The following is a 27,792-nucleotide window of genomic DNA, read 5'->3' on the forward strand; positions in this document are numbered from 1 at the left end:
AGAAAAATTTAATTCACAATAGCTACACAAAAAATGACCTTATAGTAAATTCAATCAAGGATGTAAAAGACCTTTATAATGAAAAGTACAAAATAGTGTAGAAACACACAAAAAAATTAAAAATTTTCCATGTTTATGAGTGGGAAGAATTAATGCTATTAAAATCTCCCTATAACCCAAAATGATTTACAGATTCAATGCCATAAAAATGTTAATACCATTCTTTGCAGAAATAGGAAAAAATCCAAAAATTCATATGGAAGTATAAAAGACCTCTAGTAGCCAAAACAATCTTCAGCAACAACAAAAACCAAAGCTGAATGCACCACAATACCAGATTTTTATGACATACTACAGGAGGCCAGCGTTGTAGCAGAGCAGAATAAGCCACTGCCTGTAGCACCAGGATCCCATATGAGTGCCAGTTCAAGTCTGGCTGCTCCACTTCCAATCTAGCTCCCTGCTAATGTGCCTGGGAAAGCAGCAGAGGATGACCCAGGTGTTGGGGCTACTGCATATACATGGGAGACCTAGGAGAAGCTTCTGGTTTCTGGCTTCAGCCTGGCCCAGCCCTGGCTGTTGAGGCCATTTGGGGAGTGAACTAGTGGATAGAAGAATTTTCTCTCTCTGTCTCTCCCTCTCTCTCCATAACTCTGCCTTTCAAATCAATAAAATCTTTAAAAAAAAAAAATACAGAGCTATTGTAACCAAAACATCAAGGTGTTGGCATAAAAATAGACACACAGGACAGAACATAGATTCCAGAAATTAATTCACACATCTGTATTTGAAATCAAAAACTGGAGAAAGGGCCGGCGCCGTGGCTCACTAGGCTAATCCTCCGCCTTGCGGCGCCAGCACACCAGGTTCTAGTCCTGGTCGGGGCACCGATCCTGTCCCGGTTGCCCCTCTTCCAAGCCAGCTCTCTGCTGTGGCCAGGGAGTGCAGTGGAGGATGGCCCAAGTCCTTGGGCCCTGCACCCCATGGGAGACCAGGAGAAGCACCTGGCTCCTGCCATCGGATCAGCACGGTGCGCCGGCCGTAGTGCGCCTACCGCGGCGGCCAATGGAGGGTGAACCAACGGCAAAAGGAAGACCTTTCTCTCTCTCTCTCACTGTCCACTCTGCCTGTCAAAAAAAAAAAAAACAAAAAACAAAAAACTAGAGAAAGGATAGTCTTTTCATTAAATGGCATTAGGAAAACTGGGTATCAATATGTAACTTAAAACTTAATACACCCCAACCTCTCATCCTATACAAAAATCAACTCAAAATAAAGCCTAAATGTCAGGCCTCATATCATGAAACTACTAGAAGTAAAACACCTCAAGACATTGGCATAAACAATGATTTTTGGGATAAGACCCCAAAAGCAAAAATAGATAAAAGAGATTATATCAAACTAAGAAACCTGCACAATAAGAGAAACAATCAACAGAGTAAACAGAAAACAAAGAATGGGAGAAGATATTTGCAAACTATAGCATCTGACATAAAATTAATACACAGAGAGGATGGTATTGTGGCAAAGCAAGTTAAGCCACCACCTATGTTGCCGGCTGGTTTGAGTCCCAGCTGCTATGCTTCCAATCCAGGTCCCACTAACATGCCTGGGAAAGCAGCAAAAGATGGCCCAACTACCTAGGTCCCTGCCACTGACATGGGAGACCCAGCGGAGTTCCAGGCTCCTGGCTTCAGTCTAGTCCAGCCTCGGCTGTTGCAGCCATCTGGGGACTGAAGCAGCAGATGGAAGATCTCTTTCTCTGTCTTTCCTCTCTGTCACTCTGATATTCAAATAAATAAAATTTTATAAAAAAAGATTAATATGAAGAATATGTAATGAACTTGAAAAACTCAACAAAATAACAATGTAGTTAAGAAATGGGCAAAGGATCTGAATAGATAGTTCTTAGAGCAAATACAAATAGGCAACAAATACATGAAAAAGTTTCAATATCACTAGCCTGGAGAAACACAAATCAAAAGCACAATAAGGTATCATTTTACTCTAGTAGAATAGCTATTCTCAAAAAGAAAAAAACGTGGCCAGCGCCGCGGCTCACTAGGCTAATCCTCCACCTGCGGCACTGGCACCCTGGGTTCTAGTCCCGGTTGGGGCGCCAGATTCTGTCCCGGTTGCTCCTCTTCCAGGCCAGCTCTCTGCTGTGGCCCGGGAGTGCAGTGGAGGATGGCCCAAGTCCTTGGGCCCTGCACCTGCATGGGAGTCCAGGAGGAAGCACCTGGCTTCTGGCTTCGTATCGGTGCAGTGCGCCGGCCGTAGCAGCCATTTGGGATGAACCAACGGAAGGAAGACCTTTCTCTCTGTCTCTCTCACTGTCTAACTCTGCCCATCCAAAAAAAAAAAAAAAGTAACAAATATTGACAAGAATTTGGGGAAAACGGAACCTATACACAATTGCCTGTAGGAATGTAAACTAGTATAGTCATTATGGAGAACAGTATGGAGGGTGCTCAAAAACTAGAAATAGATCTACCATACAAACCAAATATCACACTTCTGGGTATATAGCCAAAGGAAATTAAACAAGCATCTGAAAGAGAAACCTGCACTCCCATGTGCACTGTAGCACTACTCAAAATAGATAGATGTCCATTCATAGATAAATGGATAAAAATGTAGCACATATAAAAATAGAATATTATTCAGCCATTAAAAATTAAATCTTGTTTACACTACAAAAGATACTGGAGATAATTATTTTAAGTAAAATAAGCCAGGCACAGAAATTCAAATACTATATATTCTCTTTCTTATGTGGAAGTTAAAAAAAATAGTCAATCTAAACTTAGAATAGTGACTACTGGAGGATGGAAAGGGTGGGGAGAATGGGTTAAGAGGAGGTTGGGAAAACAAAACACAGTCAGATTGAGGTAACAAATCCTAGTATTCCATAGTACAGTGGGCAACTATGGCTCATAATAATGTACCATGTACTCTATAAAGAACTGGAAAAGAAGAGCTGGTAGGCTCCAAACACAAAGAAAACAAGGAAATTGAAAGGCTAGATGCCTGATCTGATTGGTTTACATTCTGATTATGTGCTGAAATATTGAACTGTATCTTCATAGAAATGTACAGTCCCTGGCCTGAAGCTCAGGCATTCCATATGGCCACCGGTTCGAGACCTGGCTGCTCCACTTCCAATCCAGCTCTCTGGCTATGGCCTGGGAAAGCAGTGAAGATGGCCCAAGTGCTTGGGCCCCTGCACCCGTGTGGGAGACCTAGAGGAAGCTCCTGGCTCCTGGCTCCTGGCTCCGGATTGGTGCAGCTCTGGCTGTTGCAGCCAACTGGGGAGTGAACCATCAGATGGAAGTCCTCTCTCACTTTCTCTGCCTCTCCTCTCTCTGTGTAACTCTTTCGAATAAATGAATAAATCTTAAAAAAAAAAAAGAAGAAAAAGAAGAAGAAAAAATGCACAGTTCCAAAGCCAGAGCCAGGAACTCCATCCATGTCTACCACATAGGTGGCAGGGACCCAAGTACTTGGGTTTCCTCCTGCTGCTTTCTCATGCACATTAGTAGGGAGCTGTATAGGAAGCAGAGAAGCTGGGACTCTAACTTAGGACTCCAATATGGGATGCCAGCATTGCAGGCGCCAGCTTAACCTGCTGTGCCACAAACTAGTCCCAATATATTTTATTTATTTATTTGAAAGGCAGAGTTACAGGAAGCAGAAGCAGAAGGGGAGGGAGGGAGGGAGGGAGGGAGGGAAGGAGGGAGAGAGAGAGAATATTAGATTTCTTCCATCCTCTGGTTCACTCCCTAGATGGCCACAGTGACCAGAGCTGGACCAATTGAAGCTAGGAGCTAAGAGATTCATTTGGGTCTCCCACGCGGGTGCAGGGGCCCAAGCACTTGGGCCATCTTCTACTGCTTTCCCAGGCCATAGCAGAGAGCTGGATCTGAAGTGGAGCAGCCAGCACTCAAACCAGTGCCCACATGGGATGCTGGCACTGCAGGGGGTGGCTTCACCTGCTACACCACAGCATGGGCCCCTAAAACATTTTTTTAATGTGCTGGAGAGGGTAGGTCTGCCTCATTGAGAAAGTAACAGCTAATAAGGATTTGAAGGTGAGTGAATTAGCCATGTGGATATTTGAGATGGAAACTTTTTAAACAGAGGGAACAAACAGTATAAAGATACAAAGACATGAACATGACTGGCATGTCTAAGGAATAGCAAGGAAGCCATAGAGGGCAGAATGAGCTGGTGGAACAACAGTAATAGAAACCACAGAGGAGAAAGAGTGACATATTAGGTAGAACATGCAAACCATTGAAATTTGATTTTCACTCTGAGTTAAATGAAGAGCATTTGTAGGATCTTAAGTATTATGTAGCCCACGATTATTCTGGCTTCTTAAGAACACACTGCGGGGTAGGCGCCGTGGCTCACTTGGTTAATCCTCTGCCCTTGGCACTGGCATCCCATACGGGCACCGGGTTCTAGTCCTATTAGCTCCTCTTCCAGTCCAGCTCTCTGCTGTGGCCCAGGAAGGCAGTGGAGGATGGCCCAAGTGCTTGGACCCCTGACCCGCATGGGAGACCAGGAGGAGGCTCCTGGCTCCTGGCTTAGGATCGGCGTAGCTCTGGCCGTAGCAGCCATTTGGGGGGTGAAGGAAGACCTTTCTCTCTGTCTCTCTCTCTCACTAACTCTGTCAAATTAAAAAAAAAAAAAAAAAAAGAACACCCTGCAGGGTCAGTGCTGTGGCATAGCAGGTAAAGCTGCTGCCTGCAGTGTCATCATCCCATATGGGCACCAGTTCGAGTCCCAGCTGCTCCACTTTTAATCCGGCTCTCTGCTATGGCCTGAGAAAGCAGAAGAAGATGGCCCAAGTCCTTGGGCCCCTGCACTCACATTGGAGACTGGGAAGAAGCTCCTGGCTCCTGGCTCCTGGCTTCGGATCAGCACAGCTCCAGCTGTTGCGGCCATTTCAGGAGTGAACCAGCAGATGGAAGACACCTCTCTCTCTCTCTCTCTCTCTCTCTCTCTCTCTCTGCCTCTGTGTAACTCTGCTTTTCACATACATAAAAAAATCTTTAAAATTAAAAAAAAAAGAAAAAGAAGAACATATTGCAATAAGGCAATGGCAGAAGCAGGGCGGGCTACTTATATGGCCAATGTAGTAAGTCAGGTGAGAGATTACACTGGCTTGGACTAGGGTTCTTAACAATGGAAATAGTCAGGAGCAGTCACTTCAACATTTGGGTTCACTTTCTTTCCAATCTCATTCTTAGGAAACTATCTTTAGATGTAGTTTAAGAGCTCATGTGTTGGGAGCTTGGTCCTCTGTGTGGTAGTACTGGGAGATGATGTAAAACCTTCAAGAGTATGGACTAGGGGTCAGTGCTGTGGCATAGTAGGCTAAGCCTCTGCCTGCAGCACCAGCATCCCATATGAGCACCAGTTCTAGTCTTGATTACTCCTCTTTTAATCCAACTCTCTGCTTGTGGCCTGGGAAAGCAGTGAAGATGGTCCAAGTGCTTGGGCCCCTGCATCCATGAGGGAGACTCAGAGAAGTTCCTGGCTCCTGGCTTTGGATCAGTTTTGCTCCGGCCGTTGTGGCCATTCGGGGAGTGAAACAGCATATGGAAGACCTTTCTCTGTGTCTCTTCTGCCATGAAGCCCTTGCTAAAGCTTGGCTATTCAGCCTCCCCAAACTGTGAGCTAAATAAACTCCTTTGCTTTTTGAAGTACCCAGCTTCAGACGTTTCATTGTAGTAACAGGAGACAGATTAATACATATGTGTACAGTTATTAACTACAGTACTATTTGGAGTTGCAAGAGAATGGAGATATTGCTAATGTCTATCAGTCAGTAGAACATTTGCTCCAATTCCTCCCATGCTTCTTTACAGTCTGAACATGCACCTCCTCCCATCAAGAGGAAATCTATTCCCTTCCCCTTTTGCTCTGGGAAGGATTTACGACTTTCTTTAACCAAGCAAACACAGCAGTTGGGCCAGTTTTACAGTTGACCTTAAAAGGTATTACAGTCTACATTTCTTCTCTTAGAATGCTGCTCTGACAGTCATGTAAGGAAGCCAACAGAATCCACTGAAGGATGACAGGCCACATGAAAGAGAATTATGGCATCCCACTCAGCCCTCAACAACTTTCAGACACATGATTGAAACCTTGAAACAAATCAGGGAGACCATCTTGGAGCTTCCAATTCAGCACATAACACAATTCAGCTTCATGAGTGATACCAGATAATATTAATAGTGGAGCCATTTGGTCAATCAATACAATCATAAATGTCTGAGTAGAGTTTTATAACATTTTCACTTTGGAACCATTGCTTTACATATTCAAAAAGAAAATTAAATTGAAAGTCCAAAGGAAAAAACCCCAAAAACCTGAAACAAGCAGCTACCTATCTATATACCAAATATGTAGTATTAACAAGTGATTTCAACTACTTCTGTTTACCCTTGGAAGGATATAACCTAAGGGGAAAAGGACCACATAGAAATCTTTACCCAATAAGTTCTATAGTTATAAGTAATATTGATACAGAAATTGAAAATCATTGTGTATATAAATATATATATATGAAGCAATTATATAGATACATATTTAAGATTTATTTGAAAGGCAGAGTTAGAGAGAAAGAGATAGACAGTGACATCTTCCATCCACTGGTTCGCTCCCCAAATGGTCACAATGGCCAGGCCAAAGCTAGGAGCCTGGAATTCCACTGGGTTCTCCCACGTGAGTAGTAGAGAGCCAAGTGTTTGGGCTGTCTTCCACTGCTTTCTTGGGTGCATTAGCAAGCAGCTGGATCAGATGTGGAGCAGCCAAGACTTGACTTAGCACCTGTATGAGACGTCACCATTGCAACTGGCAGTTTAACCTGCTGCACCACAATGCCAGCCTCACAATTAAATGTATTAAAATACATTTTTTCTGTGCAGCAGAAAAAAAATCAATGTAAATTAGGAAAGTTAAGAAAAAAGCCTATAACAGTAAATACAGGGGCCAGCGCTGTGGCGTAGCGGATAAAGTCGCTGCCTGCAGTGCCAGCATCCCATATGGGCGCCAGTTGGAGTCCTGGCTGCTCCACTTCCGATCTAGCTCTCTGCTATGGCCTGGGAAAGCAGTAGAAGATGGCCCAAATACTTGGGCCCTTGCACCCATGTGGGAGACCGGGAAGAAGCTCTTGGCTCCTGGCTTCGGATAGGCACAGCTGTTGTGGCCATCTGGGGAGTGTACCAGTGGAAGGAAGACCTCTCTCTCTGCCTTTGCCTCTCTCTAACTCTGCCTTTCAAATAAATTAATTAATTTAAAAAAACGGTAAACAGTTTGGAGATGTTGCTATGAATTCATTGTTTTGAAAATGTAAGTTTTTATTTACTTTCGTTGAAAGATGGAGAGCAGGGAGACAGAGATTTTTACTCCCTAAATTTCTACAACAGCCAGGGTTGGGCCAGGCAGACGCCAGGAGTCAAGAACGCAATCTGGGTTTCCCAATTTCTTAGCTCACTGACAAGACTTAGATACAATGACAGCATAGTAGAAACAAGCATATATAGCACCTAGATCTTGGTTACTAAAAACTATTTCTCACTGAAAGCAACCAGAGTTCCTTGGTGAATTCCAAGTCTAAGCACAGAAGATGCCAAATTTTTCTGGATCATCTTGTGCCTAAAATCAAAGAAACACTCAAGGAAAAATGGAGGGGATGGTGTTATGGAACAGCAGATAAGTCACCACCCACAACACCAGCATCTTTTTGGGTGCCAGTTCCTGTTCCAGCTCCCTGCTAATGCACCTAGGAAGCCAGTGGAAGATGGCCCAAGTGCTTGCACCCCTACCATCTTTGTGGGAAACCCCAAAGAAGCTCCTGGTTCCTGGCTTCAGCCTGGACCAGACCTATCCATTGTAGCAATTTGGGGAATGAACCAGCAGATGTGGTCTCTCTCTGTGACTTTGCCTTTCAAATAAATAAATAAATCTTTGGGAAAAAAAAAGAAAAATGGAGATATATTAAAAGAACATAAGAGCAACATGGAAATTACTTCTACTAACTAAATTATATACAGTTTCAGTACCAAAAGAAAAAAAAAAACTAAATGTAATTGATTGTAAAATATCAGAGTGGAAATTTAAAAACCTATAGTTTCCCCCTACCCCCACCAAAAAACAAAAAACAAAAAACAAACAAACAAAAAACCACTGGGTATAAAAATTACAGCAATTACTCATCTGAAGTTTCTTAAAGATTTATTTACTGATTTGCAAGGCAGAATTGCAGAGAGAGAGACAGAGAGAGAGGGAAAAATCTTCCATCTGCTGGTTGGCTCCCCAAATGGCCACAATGACAGGCTGGGTCAGGTAAACCCAGGAGCCTAGAATTTCATCTGGGTCTCTCATGTGACTGGCAGGGGCCCAAGGACTTGGGTCATCTTCTGCTGTTTTCCCAGGCACATCAAACAGGGAGTTGGTCAGAGGTGGAGGAGCTAGGATTAGAACTGCTGCTTGTATGGGATCCCAGCTCTGCAGGAGGCTTAACACGCTGTGCCACAACACTGGCCTTTTAACATTTTAACATTTTTAAACCTTTTAACATTTTAAACATTTATGTATTTATTTGAAAGAGTAACAGGGAAAGGAAGGGAGACATACACACACACACTCTTCCATCTACTGGGCACTCCACCAGATAGCCACAATGGATAGGGTTGGGCCAGATCAAAGCTGAGACAGGAGTTTCATCTGGGTCTCCCATGTGGGTGGAAGAGGCCCATGCACTTGGACCATTTTCTGTTGCTTTTCCTAGGCCATTAACAGGGAGCTGTATCAGAAGCGGAACAGTCAGTACTTGAACTGGTGCCTATATGGGATGTGGGTGTCGGAGGCAGCAGCTTTAACCTCTACACCACAACACTGGCTGCGGAACTTTTTAATTAAAAGGAAAGATTTAAGTATTTACATAACCGTTTAGGCAGGAACTGTCCAGTTGATAAGGCACATTTTTTTTGCAGAAGATGCTAGCTGACATAAAAGAATGACAAAATTACAAATACCATTATTTCACAAATCATAATGAAATACACAACTAAGGCAAGAATTGTTAAAGAAAGTTAAAACCCGGGGCCGGGGCTGTGGCACAATGGATAAGCCACTACCTGCAGTGCCGGCATCCCATATGGGTGCTAGTTAGAGTACTGGATGCTCCACTTCCGATCCAGCTCTCTGCTGTGGCCTGGGAATGCAGTAGAGGATGGCCCAAGTCCTTAGGCCTCTGAACCCTCGTGGAAGACCTGGAAAAATCTCCTGGCTCCTGGCTTTGGATCAGTGCAGCTCTGGCCATTGTGGCCATCTGGGGAGTCAACCAGCAGATGGAAGATCTCTCTCTCTCTCTCTCTCTCTCTCTCTCTCTCTCTCTCTGCCTCTCTGTAATTCTGCCTTTCAAATAAAATAAAATAAAATAAATCTTTAAAAAAAAGAAAGAAAACTAAATCCATGAGGTGAGGAGTTGATGGGAATGGGTATACATGATTTCAAATACCATCTCCTTAATTTTTAACTACAAAGGGTTAAAAACAAACTTCTTAAGTTGAGACAACCCACTCCAAGAAATCACTTTGTATCTACAACAAGACAATGTAATATCATGTGTCCTGAATGTAGCACAATATAAAATATATAATGTATAAGAAAATAAACTATTTTTCTTCTTCTATGCTCAAAACACTTCAGTCTCAAAATGTGTGGGTTTTGTTCCCTCACATCCACTGTTCTCCAAACATTAGTTGTAGGTCTTACCATTCAACTCAATTCTGGCACTAACTGGAGTTAGTGTAGGCCCCCTCCGCCAACAGATAAAGGCCTAAAACAGGACTGTTCCTGTTTCAAATGCCAACCACAAGCAGTAGTTTCCCAGATTATCCAAAACTGCTCTATGTTACAAATTGGAAGTTCTTACAACCCTCTCTCAGTTTCAGTCATTTGCTCACAGAACTCAGGAAAATAATTTACAAGCTATTTTCTGGTTTATTATTGGTTTATTACAAAGAATATAACTCAGCTACAGCTAGATGGAAAAGATGCAAAGGGCAATATGTGAGGGCAGGGATTCAGAGCTTCCATGACCTCTCCAGGTGTGCCATACTCCTCTCAACACCTTCATGTGTTCAGCTACCCACAGCTTTCTGAACCCTGTCCTTCTTGGTTTCTATGGACGCTTCATTACAGAGGCATGGCTGAATAAATCACTGACCATTAGTGAGTAGCTCAACCTTCAGCCACTCTCCTCCCCAGAGGTTGAAGGGTGGTAGCTTAAGTTCCAAATCTCTACTAACATGGTCAGTTTCTCCTAGCAAACAGCACTCAGCCATAGGGGTTTTCTAAAAGTACACTCTATTAACATAAAATCAGGTGTGGTTGAAAACACAGTACAGTCTCCTTTCGTCTTTATTGTTCTCAATATTTAGGAAATTACAAAGGTTTTAGGAGCTCTGGCCAGAAACCAATGATGAAAGCCAAATACATAGTTCTTACTATGTATCATGATATCACATACAGCATCATTTATTATTACCAATTATCCTTGCCAAAAATACATTTTATTTTTATTTTTTATTTTATTTGAGAGGTAGAATTACAGGCAGAGAGGGAGAGATAGAAAGGTCTTCCATCGGCTGGTTTAATCCCCAAATGGCCACAATGGCTGAAGTTGTACCTATCCAAAGGCAGGAGTCAGAAGCTTTTTCCAGGTCTCCTACAGGGGTGCAGGGACTTGGGCCACCTTCTACTGCTTTCCCAGGTCACAAGCAGAGAACTGAATGGGAAGAGGAGCAGTCGTGATGCAAACTGGCGCCCTTATGGAATGCCAGTACCGCAGATGGAGGTTTAGCCTACTAAGTCACAGTGCCAGCCTGACAAAAATATTTTTTTTTAATATCTGCTTATTTATTTAGAACAGCTCTAAAATAATTGCTTAAGGACATTCTGAAAACATAGAACATGAGGCGAAAAAAATGAATAGAGCCTCAGTGAATTGTAGAATGACTGAGCAGCCAATTGGAGTTCTTACAAAGATAGAGGATACAGAAAAAATATTTGAAGAAATGATGGCTAAAATCTTACTACACTGGCCAGTGCCGCGGCTCACTAGGCTAATCCTCCACCTTGCGGCGCCGGCACACCGGGTTCTAGTCCCGGTCGGGGCGCCGGATTCTGTCCCGGTTGCCCCTCTTCCAGGCCAGCTCTCTGCTGTGGCCAGGGAGTGCAGTGGAGGCTGGCCCAAGTCCTTGGGCCCTGCAACCCATGGGAGACCATGATAGGCACCTGGTTCCTGCCATCGGATCAGCGCGGTGCGCCGGCTGCAGCGTGCCAGCCACGGCGGCCATTGGAGGGTGAACCAACGGCAAAAGGAAGACCTTTCTCTCTGTCTCTCTCTCACTGTCCACTCTGCCTGTCAAAAATAAAAAAATAATAATAAAATAAAAATTAAAAAAATAAAAATAAAAAAATCTTACTACATTTACTTAAAATGATATATCCAAGAAGCTAAATGAATTTTAAAAATATGAAGAAAACTACACTAAAGTACATCATTTCTAAATTTCTTTTTTTTTTTTTTAATTATTAGATAGGTAGAGTTATAGACAGTGAGAGAGACAGAGAGAAAGGTCTTCCTTCCGTTGGTTCAACCCCCAAATGGCTGCTAAGCTGGAGCTATGCTGATCCAAAGCCAGGAGCCAGGTGCTTCCTCCCGGTCTCCCACGCGGGTGCAGGTGCCCAGTCACCTGGGCCATCCTCCACTGCCCTCCCGGGCCACAGCAGAGAACTGGACTGGAAGAGGAGCAGCCTGGACTAGAACCCAGTGCCCATATGGGATGCCGGCGCGGCAGGCATAGGATTAACCAAGTGATCCACGGCGCTGGCCCACTAAATTTCTTAAAACCAATGATAAAGAAAGAGATCTTAAAAGGAGCCAGAGGGCCGGCGCCGTGGCTTACTTGGCTAATCCTCCGCCTGCGGCACCGGCACCCCAGGTTTTAGTCCCAGTTGGGGTGCCAGTTACTAGTCCCAAGCACTTGGGCCATCCTCCACTGCCCTCCCGGGCCACAGCAGAGAACTGGACTGGAAGAGGAGCAACCGGGGCTAGCACCCAGGGTGCCGGCACCACAGGCGGAGGATTAGCCAAGTGAGCCATGGCACCAGCCAATAGCCAAAATCTTACGTGAAATCCTTCAGGCAGAACACTAGAAACCATGACAATACATAAATTGTAGGTAAACTTAAAAGACAGTAGGTAAATTTAAAAGTCTTCATTTCTTATTTAAATCTGAAAATATAACTGAATATTATATCAAAAATATTAATAATGTACTGTAAGGTTTCTATCTTATGTAAAAGTAAACTGTGTGAAAACAACAGCATACGGGCTGGTACAGGAGAAATGGAAGTGTGCTGTGGTAGGGTCTAATACTATAGTGAAGTAGTACATGAATAATATAATTTGAAAGTAGATGGTATTATATTAAAGATACAACCATAGATTAAGAAACTATAACCCACAAACCAAATCTGACTTGCTACCTGTTTTTGTAAAAGTTTTAGGTAAAGTCATTCATTTATATACTTTCTCTGGATGTTTGTGCAGTAAAAGAAGAACTGTAGGAGCAATAGATAATGTGGTCCACAAAACCTAAAATATTTACTATTTGAATCTTAATGGAAAAAGTTTGCTGATCCTTAGTATATATAATACCTTCTGAAATAAGCATAAAACAAAGTACAGCTAATATACCAACAGGGGAGATAAAATGGAATCCTTACAGATAATAAAACAGAGGGTAGAAAAGTCAGAAGAAGAAAACAAAGAGCAGACTGGACAGAAATGAAACAAATGGCAAGATTGTAAGTTTAAACACAATCATTCTGGGGTCAGTACTGTAGTGTGGCGGGTAAAGCGGCCGCTTTCAGTGCCGGCATCCCATATGGGTGCCGGTTCGAGATCTGGCTGCTCCACTTCCGATCCAGCTCTCTGCTATAGCCTGGAAAAGCAGTACAAGATGGCCCAAGGCCTTGGGCCCCTGCACCCACGTAGGAGACCTGGAAGAGGCTCCTAGCTCCTGGCTTCGGATTGGCACAGCTCTGGCCGTTGCGGTCAATTGGGGAGTAAACTAGTGGATGAAAGACCTCTCTCTCTGCCTCTCCTCTCTGTGTGTAACTCTGACTTTCAATTAAAATAAATAAATCTTTAAAAAATATAAACACAATCTGGCCGTGGCTTAACAGGCTAATCCTCCGCCTTGCGGCACCGGCACACCGGGTTCTAGTCCCGGTCGGGGCGCCGGAGTCTATCCCGGTTGCCCCTCTTCCAGACCAGCTCTCTGCTATGGCCCGGGAAGGCAGTGGAGGATGGCCCAAGTCCTTGGGCCCTGCACCCGCGTGGGAGACCAGGAGAAGCACCTGGCTCCTGGCTTCGGATCAGCATGATGCGCCAGCGGCAGCGGCCATTGGAGGGTAAACCAACGGCAAAAAGGAAGACACCTTTCTCTCTGTCTCTTTCTCTTACTATCCACTCTGCCTGTCCAAAAAATAAAATAAAATAAAATAAGCACAATCATTCTAATAATCATATTAAATGTAAATAGTCAACCAGTTCAATAAATGGCAGATGAATAAATTACCAAACTGGATTTAAAAGCAAGGCATACCATATGCTGCCTACAAGACACTCACTTAAAATTTAAAAGCATAAATAGGTTAAACAAAAGGATCAAGGTTCTAGAGCTGGATAAAATGGAATAAGCACACTTCACACTGTTTCTCCCTCAGAAGGCAACTTTAAAGCCTGGACAGAATCCATAGACTAGTATGAGAAGACTCAGAAAAGTCTTCAGTATCATGCAGATTTAGAAAGGAGACCAGAATTTGAAGTAATACTAAACTAGCTGTGAGTTATCCTTATTTCTCTAGTATCCCCAGCAATACTGGGGTACACATAACACAGCTAGAGGAAAAGCTTCTCAAGGAGTGACAGAGGAAACTCCTAATGTTCAGTGAAACTCCTGATATTCATACTCATGAATATTTCATATTCATGTGAAAACTCCTCATATTCATACCCAACCCCTAGGCAATACTGCGGTGATGGCAATGAAGGCTACAGCAGCAACACCAGTAACAAGAAGAATCATCAGAAACCAAAACTCTGAAAAAGGAGCTCTTTCTCTGTTTAGTAAAGTTGTGGATCTAACAAAGTGGAGCCAATTCCCCCTTTTTCCTTTTTCCGATTTCCCTGCTGCTTGGAACTAGATATGGATATATAGTAGAAAGGGATAAGAAGCCCCCTAAATTTCTGGTAGGAGGAAGGGACATCCCCAGAGTACCAGAAAGAACTAGGACAGGGATAGAAGAACGCAGGAGAACCCTATAACCTTGTTTATGAACTCCCAGATTGATCCTAACATGAAACCATATGGACCTGATCCCATTAAGCATAACAACAATTTTAAAAACTGAATTGTTAGACCACTATATGAAGCCCCAAGCTAGTCAATGAGTGGTACATACAGCAGCTTTAAAAACAGAACTGACATTGGAATCAGAACCTACAAAAGCCAGGTTGTAATCTGAGGCTGAACCTAAAAAGGCAGACTGCCTGCTAAAACCAAAATAAGCTCCATGGATTTATCAAGAACAAGTTGCCTAGGGCAGGCATTTGACCTAGTGGCTAAGATGCCAGTTAGAAACCTGCATCCTACAATGAAGTGTCTGGGTTAGGGTGCCAGCTTTAGCTCCCGAGTCCAGCTTCCTGCCAATGCAAATTCTTGGAAAAAGTAAGTAACAGCTCATGATTGGGTCGCCATAATCCATTCTGGACACCTGGATTACATTCTGATCTCCTATTTCAAGCCTTGGCTTAATCTCAGCTACTGTGGGCATTTAGGAAATGAATTATTGGATGGGAGCTTGCTTTCTTTCTCTCAAAAAAAAAAAAAAATCAGATGACTTCAAAATAACTCACTTCAAATATAATGAATAAGTAGATTAAAAGTAAGAGAGAGGGGGTGGCACTGTGGCACAGCAGCATCCCATATGGGTACCGGTTGAGATCTGGCTGCTCCACTTCCCTTCCAGCTCTTTGCTATGGCCTGGGAAAGCAGTACAAGATGGCCCAAGTCCTTGGGCCCCTGCCCCAGTGTGGGAGACCCAGAGGAAGCTCCTGGCTCCTGGCTTCAGATCGGCACAGCTCCGGCTGTTGTAGCCATCTGGGGAGTGAACTAGCGGGTGGAAGACTTCTCTCTCTGTGCCTCTCCTTCTCTCTCTGTGTAACTCTGACTTTCAAATAAATAAATAAATCTTAAAAAATAAAAAGTAGGCCGGCGCCGTGGCTCACTTGGCTAATCCTCCACCTGCGGCGCTGGCAGACTGGGTTCTAGTCCCGGTTGGGGTACCGGGTACTAGTCCTGGTTGCTCCTCCTCCAGTTCAGCTCTCTGCTGTGGCCCAGGGGGGCAGTGGAGGATGGCCCAAGTACTTGGGTCCCTGCACCCGCATGGGAGTCCAGGAGGAAGCACCTAGCTCCTGGCTTTAGATTGGTGCAACGCCGGCCATAGTGGACATTAGAGGAGTGAACCAACACAATGAAGACCTTTCTCTCTGTCTCTCTCTCACTGTCTGTAACTCTACTTGTCTAACAAAAAAAAATAAAAATAAAAAGTAAGAGAAGGGCTGGTGCTGTGGCCAGCTGTGGCCTAGTGGGTAAAAGCCATCACCAGAAGTGCCGGCATCCCATATGGGTGCCAGTTCAAGTTCAGGCTGCTCCACTTCCTATCCAGCTCTCTGCTATGGCCTGGGAAAGCAGTATAAGATGGCCCAAGTGCTTGGGCCCCTGCACCCATGTGAGAGACCTGGAAGAAGCTCCTGGCTTCGGATCAGCACAGCTCTGGCCATTGTGGCCAATTGGGGAGTAAACTAGTGGATGGAAGACCTCTCTCTCTCTCTCTCCGTGCCTCTCCTTCTCTCTGTGTAACTCTTTCAAATAAATAAATAAATCTTTAAACAAATAAATAGATTAATTAAAAAAAATAAAAGTAAGTGAATGAGGCCAGTGTTGTGGCACAGCAGGTTAAAGCCCCAGCCTGCAGCATCAGCATCCCATATGGGAGCCAGTTTAAGTCCTGGCTGCTCCACTTCCCATCCAGCTCCCTGCTAATGTGCCTAGGAAAGCAGTGGATGATGGCCCAAGTCTATAGGCCCCTGCACCCACATAGGAGACCCAGAAGAATCTCCTGGCTCATGGCTTCAGACTGGTTCAGCTCCAGTTGTTGCGGCCATTGGGGTGTGAACCAGCAGTTGGAAGATATTTCTCTCTATATATCTCTACCTCTCTCTGTAATTCTGTCAAATAAATAAAATTAAATTAAATTAAAAAAAAGCCCAGTCTTACACATGCCCTGTATGCAGTGAAGTCTCTTTGGAGACTGTCACCACCTCTTTTTTTAAAAAGTATTTTATTTATTTATTTATTTGAGAAGTAGAGTTACGAACAGAGAGAGGAAGAGACAGAGAGAAAGGTTTCCCACCTGCTGGTTCACTCCCTAATTGGCTGCAATGGCTAGAGATGGCCCGATTGGAAGCTAGGGGCTAGGAGCTTCATCTGGGTCTCCCAAATAGGTGCAGGGGCCCAAGCATCTGGGCCATCTTCTACTGCTTTCCCAGGCCATAGTAGAGAGTTGGATCAGAAGTGGAGCAGCCGGAACACAAACCAGCGCCCATATGGAATCTTGACACTGGAGGGGAAGGCTTGGCCCATTATGCCACAGTGCCAGGCCCAGACTGCCACCACCTCCTAAAAAAAAAAAAAGTAAGAGAATGAAAAACATATATGAGTTATACTATGCAAACACTAATCAAAATAAAGCTGTAACGGCTATAATAGTATGACACACAAACATACTATGGACCTAAACAGATACATAAATAAATAAATAAATAAGAATATTAGGGGACCGATGCTGTGGTGGAGTAGGTTAAAGCCCCAATATGCAGTGCCAACATCCCATGTGGGTGCCAGTTCAAGTCATGGCTGCTCTACTTCCCTGCTAACGTGCCTGGGAAAGCAACAGAAGATAGCCCAAGTGCTTGGGCCCCTGCTACCCATGCGAGAGACCTCCTAGCTTCGGACTGGTCCAATTCCAGTGGCTGCAGCCATTTGGGGTGTGAACCAGTGGATGGAAGGACACACACTCTCTTTCTCTCTCTGTATATGTAATTTCAAATAAATAAATAAATCTTAAAAAAATACAAATATATAAAGAATACTACACCACAACAAAGTGAGTTTTTCTCTTTTGAATGCAAGGCTGCTTCAATATTTGAAAATCAATTCATGTAATCTAATACAAAAACAGTCAGGGGAAGAAAAACAACCAAATGACAGTACCAATTGACAGAAAAAAGCACTTAAGGCCGGCGCCGCGGCTCACTAGGCTAATCCTCCACCTTGAGGCGCCAGCACAGCAGGTTCTAGTCCCGGTCAGGGCACCGGATTCTGTCCCGGTTGCCCCTCTTCCAGGCCAGCCCTCTGCTGTGGCCCGGGAGTGCAGTGGAGGATGGCCTAAGTGCTTGGGCCCTGCACCCCATGGGAGACCAGGAGAAGCACCTGGCTCCTGCCATCAGATTAGCGCGGTGCGCCAGCCGCAGCGCGCTAGCTGCGGCAGCCATTGGAGGGTGAACCAATGGCAAAGGAAGACCTTTCTCTCTGTCTCTCTCTCACTGTCCACTCTACCTGTCAAAAAAAAAAAAAAAGAAAAAAGAAAAAAGCACTTAATAAATACAACATCCAGGGGCCGGCACCGTGGCTGACTTGGTTAATCCTCCACCTGCAGCACCGGCATCCCATATGGGTGCCGGGTTCTAGTACCTATTGCTCCTCTTCCAGTCCAACTCTCTGTTGTGGCCCGGGAAGGCAGTGGAGGATAGCCCAAGTGCTTGGGCCCCTGCACCCGCATGAGAGACCAGGAGGAAGCGCCTGGCTCCTGGCTCCTGGCTTCAGACTGGCGTAGCTCTGGCTGTAGCAGCCATTTGGGTAGTGAACCAACGGAAGGAAGACCTTTCTGTCTCTCTCTCTCACTGTCTAATTCTATCTGTCAAATAAATTTTTAAAAATTTAAAAATAAAATAAATCCAACATCCATTCATAATTAAAAAGAACACTTAGTAAACAAGTAATAGAAAAAATTTTCTAAGTCTGAAAAAGAGTAAAAAATCATTCATCTATTATCTATTCATCTATTATCATATAAAATGATAAAATGGTTAAAGACTCAATGCCTCCTTCCCCAGATCTGGAACAAGGTTAAGATATTCAATATCCGGCCTGGCACTGTGGCGTAGCAGGTAAAGCTGCAGGTAAAATTATGACCACAATACAAATATAAAAGTGAAACATAACACATTTTTTTAGAAATATTTATTTATTGGGGCTTGTGCTGTGGCACAGCAGGTAAAGCCGCCACCTGCAGCGCCGGCATGCCATATGGGCACCGGTTATAATCCCAACTGCTCCACTTCCAATCCAGCTCTCTGCTATGGCCTGAGAAAGCTATACAAGATGGCCCCTGCACCCATGTGGGAGACCTGGAAGAAACTCCTGGCTCCCGGCTTCATATGAGTTCAGCTCCAGCCACTGCAGCCATCTGGGGAGTGAACCAGCAGATGGGAGACCTCTCTCTCTCTCTCTCTCTCTCTCTCTCTCTCTCAGCTTCTCTGCCTCTGCCTCTCTGTAGCTCTGCATTTCAAATAAATAAAAAATATTTTTTTTAAAAAAAGATACTCAGTATCATACTAGAAGCCTTAGATGGTACAACATGGGAAGAAGCAGAAACAAAAAGCAAAGAGATTGCAAAGACAGATATAACTTACTCAGATATGCCATAATTGTCTACACAGACACTCCCAACAAATTTACAAAAAAAATTCTAAAACTAAGAATGTATTTAGCAGGGATGGAATACAAGGATTATCATATCAAAATCAATCAATTCTACTAATATACAAATGAAAACAATTTTTTAAATATAAAGTTATAGAATATTTCTTTTCTTTCTTTCTTTCTTTTTTTTTTTTTTTTTTTTTTTTTTTTTGACAGGCAGAGTGGATAGTGAGAGAGAGACAGAGAGAAAGGTCTTCCTTTTGCGGTTGGTTCACCCTCCAATGGCCGCTGTGGCTGGCGCATCTCGCTGATCTGAAGCCAGGAGCCAGGTGCTTCTCCTGGTCTCCCACGCGGGTGCAGGGCCCAAGGACTTGGGCCATCCTCCATCGCCTTCCCGGGCCATAGCAGAGAGCTGGCCTGGAAGAGGGGCAACCGGGACAGAATCTGGCTCCCCAACCGGGACTAGAACCCGGTGTGCCGGTGCCGCAAGGTGGAGAATTAGCCTGTTAAGCCACAGCGCCGGCCTAGAATATTTATTTTCAAAAAATAAAATTTTAAGTATAAATCTAACAAAGCATGTACAGAAGCTATATGCTAAAAGCTACAAAACTGATGAAAGAAATCCAGGAAGATCTAATAAATTTAATAAAGACTTATCATGTCATGAATTGAAGTCTCAACATAGTAAAGCTTTCAATTTTCCTAAAATTTATATGCAAGTTTAATACAATATCAATTAAATTCTTAGCAGTTTTTTATTTTAATACTGACATGTGCATTTTAAAACTTATATAGAAAGGCAAAGGAACTGGAACAATTAAAACAATTCTGAGAGGCCGGCGCTGGCATCCCATATGGCTGCCAGTTCTAGTCCCAGATGCCCCACTTCTGATCCAGCTCTCTGCTATGGCCTGGGAAAGCAGCAGAAGATGGCCCAAGTCCTCAGGCTCCTGCACCCACATGGGAGACTGGGAGGAGACTCCTGGCTCCTGGCTTTGGATCGGCGCAGCTCCAGCTGTTGCAGCCGTTTGGGGAGAGAACCAGCAGATGGAGGACCTTTCTCTCTGTCTCTCCCTCTCACTGTCTGTGGCTCCACCTCTCAAATAAATAAATAAAAATCTTCTAAAAAATTACAAATAAAAACAATTCTGAAATAGAAGAATAAAGTTAGAAGAATCATACTAATTTGAAGACTTCTATAGGGTTGGGTGTTTAGCCTAGCAATTGGAGACACCTGAATCCCATGATCAAATTGGCTGGATGCTATCCTCGCCTCTAGCTCCTGATTCCAGTTTCCGGATAGCACAGATAACAGAAAGAAACAGTGAGGACCCAAGTGGTTGGGTTCCTGCTGCCCATGTGGGAGGCCTGGACTGAGTACCAAGCTCCTTGCTTCAAGCCCCTGGCAAGGGCAGGCATTTGGGGAATAAACCAGTGGATGGGTGCTCTCTCTGTGTGACTATCTCTCTCACACAAATAAATAAAAATTTAAAGAAAAAAAAAACTTAAAAGATTAATAAAGTGAGATTGAGGAAGGGAAAAAGGAAGGGAACTATGGTTACCATCTTAAAATTGTACCTATGAAATACAAGAAGTCTGTTCTCTATATCAATAAAAATTAAACAAAAGATTAATATAGTAATCAAGATAGAGTGGCAATAGGAAGGGAAAAATGTATAAATCAATAAAACAGACAAGGTCAGCGCCATGGCTCACTAGGCTAATCCTCCGCCTGTGGTGCCAGCACACCAGGTTCGGGTCCCGGTTGGGGCGCTGGTTCTGTCCCGGTTGTTCCTCCTCCAGTCCAGCTCTCTGCTGTAGCCTGGGAGTGCAGTGGAGGATGGCCCAAGTGCTTGGGCCCTGCACCCGCATGGGAGACCAGGAGGAAGCACCTGGCTCCCGGCTTCGGATCAGTGCAGTTTGCGCTGGCCGTAGTGGCCATTTAGGGGGTGAAACAACGGAAGGAAGACCTTTCTCTCTGTCTCACTCTCTCACTAACTCTGCCTGTCACAAATAAAAATAAATAAATAAACAAACAAATAAATAAACAGACAAGTCTAGAAATATATCCACACAAATATGGCCAACTGATTTTTTACAAAAATACAAAAGCAATTTAATAGAATAATTCAATGTCTTTTTAACATACAAGATTGGACATTCAACACTAAACATTGAATATCCATATGTTAAAACAAATAAATAAGTCCTAACCTAAACTTCACATTTTGTACAAAAATAACTCAAAATGAATCACAGCCTAAATGTAAAATTTTAAAGAATAAAATGTTTTTGAATAAAATGCAACAGGAAATCTTTTAACCCGGGACTAGGCAGATTGAAAAGAATAAACCACAGACTGGGAGAAAATACTTGCAAAACACATATCCAACCAAGGACTTGTGTCCAGAATATATAATGAACTCTAAAAATCAAAAAGAAAACAACTCAATTTGAAAATAGGCAAAAGAGTTGGATATTTCTTCAAAGAGAATATAGAAATGGCAAGTAAGCACATAAAAAGATGTTCAACATCACTAGCTATTAATTAGGAAAATGCAAATTAAAATCATGATGAGATATCACTACATACCTATGAGAATGGGTAAAATAAAAACACTGACAATTCCAAGTGCTAGTGAGGATGCAGAACAACTGGAATTCTCATGCGTTGCTGGTGGAAATACACAATGATACAGGCACTCTGGAAAAGCATTTAGCAATTTCTTAAAAAGTTAAACATACACTTACCATATTACCCAGCAATCCCACTCCTGGGATTTCTCCCTAGAGAAATGAAAACTAATGTTAACACAAAAACCTGGTTGTCAATGTTTACAGCAGCTCTAATCACAGTTGCCAAAAACTGGAAACAGCCCAAACATCCTTTAACAAGATAAACAATTTGTGTTACATCTACAGAATGCAATACTACTTGGCAACAAGAAGCACCAAACCATAGATAAACACAACAGCTTAAGAGAAATATCAAAGACATTATGCTACATAAAAGAAGCCATTTGGAAGGCTTATTATTGATATTTAAATTCTATTTATATATCATTCTCAAAAAGACAAAACTACAGTGACGCAGAAATAGATCAGTTGGCTGCCAGGCATTTCAGGTGTTACTATAAGAGGAGAGCAGAAAACAGTTTGTAACAGGAGTGGTAAAACTATTCTGCATCCTGATTATGGTATTAATTATATGAAACTATACTTGTGTTAAAATTTATAGAACTATATATTTTTAAAAGTTAATTTTACTGTGTGACATTTAAAAAATATTATTTACTTCTACAGCTGGTGGGGAGGGGACAGTCAAAGAATAGGAAGAATGAACAAAGGAGACTAAGAGGCAAGTAGCAAAGAAACACAATGTGTTGATCTAGGAGCCCTGTGAAAAAAGGAATGAATCAAGATAAGAGTGATCAACTGTATCAAACACTGCTGATAGGCACCAGTGCTGTGGCGCAGCAGGTTAAAGCCCTGGCCTGAGTGCCAACACCCCATATGGGTACAGGTTCTAGTCCTGGCTGCTCCTCTTCTAACCCAGCTCTCTGCTATGGCCTGGGAGAGCAGTAGAAGATGGCCCAAGTCCTTGGGCCCCTGCACCCACGTCGGAGACCCAGAAGAAGCTTCTGGCTCCTGGCTTCAGATCGGCGCAGATCCAACCGTCGTGGCCATGTAGGGAGTGAACCAGTGGATGGAAGACCTTTCTCTCTGTCTCTACCTCTCTAACTCTTTCAAAAAAATAAAAATAAATCTTTAAAAAAAAAATAAAATAAACACTGCTGATAGCCAAGTAAGACAAGGACTGAGAAATGACAATTACCAATGGTCACTGGTAACTCTCATGAGAACAGATTTGGAATAGCATGGTAAACAACTGGTTGAATCAGGTTTAAGAGAAAAATGAGAGGAGAGAAATTAGAGTTAACAAGTATAGACAATGAAGTTTTGTTACAAAGGAGAGTAAAGAAATATAATAGTTGACAGAAACAGAGTTGAGAAGATTTTTTAAGAAGAAATAAAACTATGAAGAGAATGAAAAATTGATGATGTAGCCCAAATGTATTTTTCATACTGCTTTTTTTTCAGCACTTGAAACTATTTGCTTTCACATACATCTACTATATGGTAACTATTAATTGTAGAAATATGGCTGGCGCTGCAGCTCACTAGGCTAATCCTCTGCCTGCGGCGCTGGCACACCAGGTTCTAGTCCCAGTCAGGGCGCCGGATTCTGTTCCGGTTGTCCCTCTTCCAGTCCAGCTCTCTGCTGTGGCACAGGAGTGCAGTGGAGGATGGCCCAAGTCCTTGGGCCCTGCACCCACATGGGAGACCAGGAGAAACAGCTGGCCCCCAATTCAGATCAGTACGGTGTGCCAGTCGCAGAGCGCAGGCCGCAGTGGCCATTGGAGGGTGAACCAATGGTAAAGGAAGACCTTTCTGTCTGTCTCTCTCACTATCCACTCTGCCTGTCAAAAAAAAAATGCAAATTTATGTTATTACAGACTTCCTCAATCTATTAAAAATACACAAAATAGAAATACCCGTGTTTTAGGACATTACAGATACCACACCACACATACCCACAACTGCATATACACATACTCATACAACAACTATTATATCTATGTCTTAGTCATGTTTGCAGTCTTAGTGCCTATAAGAGTGTGTGGATTTGGCCGGCGCCGCGGCTCAATAGGCTAATCCTCCGCCTAGCGGCGCTGGCACACCGGGTTCTAGTCCCGGTCGGGGCACCAGATTCTGTCCCGGTTGCCCCTCTTCCAGGCCAGCTCTCTGCTGTGGCCAGGGAGTGCAGTGGAGGATGGCCCAAGTGCTTGGGCCCTGCACCCCATGGGAGACCAGGAGAAGCACCTGGCTCCTGCCATCGGATCAGTGCGATGCGCCGGCCACAGCGCACCTACCGCGGCGGCCATTGGAGGGTGAACCAACGGCAAAAGGAAGACCTTTCTCTCTGTCTCTCTCTCTCACTATCCACTCTGCCTGTCAAAAATTAAAAAAAAAAAAAGAATGTGTGGATTCAATCAAAAGTATTTGCTGCCGGCGCCGTGGCTCACTTGGCTAATCCTCCGCCTTGCAGCGCCGGTACCCCAGGTTCTAGTCCCGGTTGGGGCGCCGGATTCTGTCCCGGTTGCTCCTCTTCCAGTCCAGCTTGGCCCAGGTCCTTGGGCTCCTGCACCCACATTGGAGACCAGGAGGAAGCACCTGGCTCCTGGCTTTGGATCAGTGCAGCGCTGGCCGTGGCGGCCATTTGAAGGGTGAACCAATGTCTCTCTCTCTCTTACTGTCTAACTCTGCCTGTCAAAAAAAAAAAAAAAAAAGTATTTGCTGAATGGCAGTAATAGTTAATAAAACATGCTTTAAAAAAAAAAAACAAACACTAAATCCCACTAACAAGCTCTATGATAGATCAACTTAGTTTCCTACGCATATTCTTTAAAGCACAAAGTTACTCCCTGACTTCCCTGCCCTCTCCTTACATGACCATCTTCAGTCCTACACTATCTACATTTCCAGTATGAACTAAGAACTTAACTGAGTCCTACATTTTCACTACTGTGAAATATAACCCTTTTATTATAAATGTTCTAGGTTTCCCGATGTTCCAATGGGCACAAATGACATGCTCTGGATAACAAATAATATCACCTTTAACAAAAGAAAAGATGAACATCACTTCAAATTTATATCTAAAAATCTAAAGTTTCAAAGTAGGAAATCCTAATTCAAAACATGGTTCAACTTATATATAGATATGTTTAGATGAAATGTCTCATTAATTCAAGAAATTATTTTCCTAAAAAACCACTCCAATTACCACAAAGGAAAAGAATATAATATATATCATATCATATCATATCATATATATATATATATACAACTTGTCAGCTTCACTTGTAAATGTACAATTACTATCATAGGAAAGGTTTTTGCTTTGTAGAATTCAAGTACGTATTCAAAAGCAGTTCTAAGAAAGGCTCCTAATCTGTTCCATTGTTAGTCAAGTGGTTTATACATGCAGGAAAAAAAAAGAAAATCAGACATATATAATATGGAATGAAAAAAGTGAGAAGAGGAGAAATCACCTCAACATCTCTTACTTTTCTCCTTTATAAAAATCCCTTGTTATTCTTCCCTTTTCTCATTTCTTCCTATCTATTAAAAAAGAAGATGAAGAAGAAGAAGAAGAAAATCCTTGCCAAACCTCACATAAACCCTTAGGTCCTTCTCAAGCATGCAAATGTAATTTTCTACCCAGACAACACACTCCCTTTTAATGAACTCCAAAAACAATCTGTGAATGCCTACAGAAGAAAAAGAAGAAAATTGCAATGAAAGAAAACACAGAGAGATGTGGGGGAGGGTCAAGATGGAAATAGCAAGTCCAGAGTTTAAATAGACATAAAAGATAATGAAGGTGTAGGGATTGTAATCAACAACACAGTTTGCAGGCTGTCATTTCATACAAATTGGAATCAGAGAAATATATGAATATTCACTTGAATAAAAATCATTCATTATAGGAGTGGTCCTTCAAGTGAAAGGATCCCTGTCAAGCCCAATGTAGCTGTCATTCTTTGTTCCATTTTGTAATTTTTAAAAAAACTGTATAAAGACAAAAAAGGAAAAAAAATAATGCGACATATCCACAAACCCCTAAAGCCATCAAGAGCAGGAGCAAGTTTCTTCGTTATATAACTAAATACTATGTCAAAATTAGACATTGAAAGAGTGTTAATAAATGACAAGAGACACTTCAGTTAGTCACATGATCCACGATCCCTCCAGATGCACATTATGATTCAGATTGGAACAGTAAACAGAGTAGGCCACAGGGTAGGGCGGGAGGACTTGAAGAAAAACACAATGCAGGAAAGGTCGTCAAAATGAAAACTGTCTTCTTGCCTTACAATTTGAAAAGAAGTTTTATTGAAAAAAAAAATAGCTGGAAACCAATTTAGGCCGAAATAATTACAACATTTTACAATCTATCCTCTTAATGATGAATAGAATTCTTCTCCCTGCTTAAGCATCAAACTGGTTGGGTTCTACACTTGTCTGGCACCACGCTGAGGGCTATTTCCCTTAATATATAACCAATCAAAGATGTATTCAGGCTTTTGTGAGATCCAAAGCTTTGTAACTGCATATTCTACAGCATCATGAAGTTTCTCTAAAAGGAGCAGACAAAGCTATACATAGTGATAGGCTCTCTCGGGTAGCTAATATTTAGTGGCCTCTCATTTCTCAAAGGTAAACATTGAATCTTTCTATAATACAATGAATACAGATACTTTTTCTTATGTACTTGTCCTATAATATTTATAGTAAACTTTTCTCCTTTTAATTTGAATCAACATACAAGATCATAGCTGCTTAAGGGAGAGACAAAAGAAAACTCTTCAAAATACATAATTATAAAAACAGTAAAATAACTAAGTACTATCTGAAAAATAATACAACTTTCTCAGACTTAAAGATAAATGTCATCAGCTGAGTGTACAATTTAGCATAAATCTCTATGGGATAACTGCTCACATAAGGCATATGTAAATACTATACACTGTTAAATTTATAATTTATAGATGAAGGCAATTTTACACATTGGTGCATATGTTATATAACAACACCTATATTTATAGAGACTGAACACATAGTCTTTAAAAAACTACCCAACAAAATGCACTAAGGTAACCAAGTAAAATCAAGGATCTAAGGATGAAAGGACTTACATAAGAGTATTATGTGAGTTAAATTTTGCTTCTTTTATTCATAACAGGCTCACCACACATGAAATCCATAAGAGTACAGAACACTAATAGAACTAAACATCTGTTTTTACAGGAAAATAGCAGGTATCTTTATATAAATCTATTTCAAACTTGTCATATTCTTCATAAAACAGTTCTTTGTACACTTTCCTCCATAGACCATGTTAAAACAAAGATTAACCACCTAGTAATTTTCAGACTACCATAGAAAAGTAGCTGTAAAAGAGATATACAATGGCCAATGAGCACATGAAAAGATATATTAAGAAGATGCAAATCAAAACCACAATGAGATATTTCACACCCATAAGGATGGCTATCTTAACAACAACACAAATAACAAGTGTTGGGCAAAGATATGAAGAAAATGAAACCCTTGTACATCAATGGTAGGAATGCAAAATGATGTCACTACTGTGGAAAACATTTTGGTAATTTAAAAACTGATCACAGGATTACCATAGGAACTAGCAATTCTACTCCTAGGTATATCCCCAAGAGAAATGAAACCATATATCCACACAAAAACATGTTTATAGTTGCATTATTTCTAATAGCCAAGAGGTAGAAACAACATGTCTATCAACTGATGAATGGATGAACAAACTGTAGTATATTCAAATAGAATATTATTTGGCCATAAATAGGAAGGAAGTGCTGATACACCTTATAACTTAGATGAGTCTAGAAAATATTAAACTAAGAAACAGGTGCCATACACGAAAGGTCACATATTATACGATTTCTTTTATATGAAATATTCAGAATAAGCAAATCCAGAGAATAAAAGCAGATTAGATGTTGCAGGGGATGGGTGGAAAAAGAAATGGGGAATGATTATTTAATGCGTATAGGGAATTCTTAGGGGTAAAAAAAATTTTGAAATTAGAAAGTGATGGTATATGACATTATGAATGAATCAAATGCCACTAAATTGTATACTTTAAAACAGTGAATTATGTTCTATGAATTTCACTTCAATAAAAAAGTTAACCAACAAAGGTAAAGTCGCTATATTTTTAAAAAAAATTACTACTTCAATTTTTTGTTTTGTTTTGTTTTTTTGA

General features: G+C 42.2%; 1 protein-coding gene across 3 annotated transcripts in view; it reads right to left on the minus strand.

Moving 5' to 3' along the window:
- The window catches only part of ZSWIM5 (zinc finger SWIM-type containing 5), a 210,615-nt gene that overhangs the window by 130,863 nt on the left and 51,960 nt on the right, over positions 1-27,792 (minus strand). Inside the window, exon 2 of one of the 3 annotated variants that reach the window (XM_062191175.1) lies at positions 21,675-21,710. The exons of the other annotated variants lie outside the window; for them this stretch is intronic. The gene's annotated coding sequence lies outside the window, so the exon portion shown is untranslated. The remainder of the gene's footprint in view (positions 1-21,674; positions 21,711-27,792) is intronic. 3 annotated transcript variants of the gene reach the window in all.

Source organism: Lepus europaeus, chromosome 5 (genome assembly GCF_033115175.1).
Source record: "Lepus europaeus isolate LE1 chromosome 5, mLepTim1.pri, whole genome shotgun sequence".
NCBI lineage: Eukaryota > Metazoa > Chordata > Mammalia > Lagomorpha > Leporidae > Lepus > Lepus europaeus.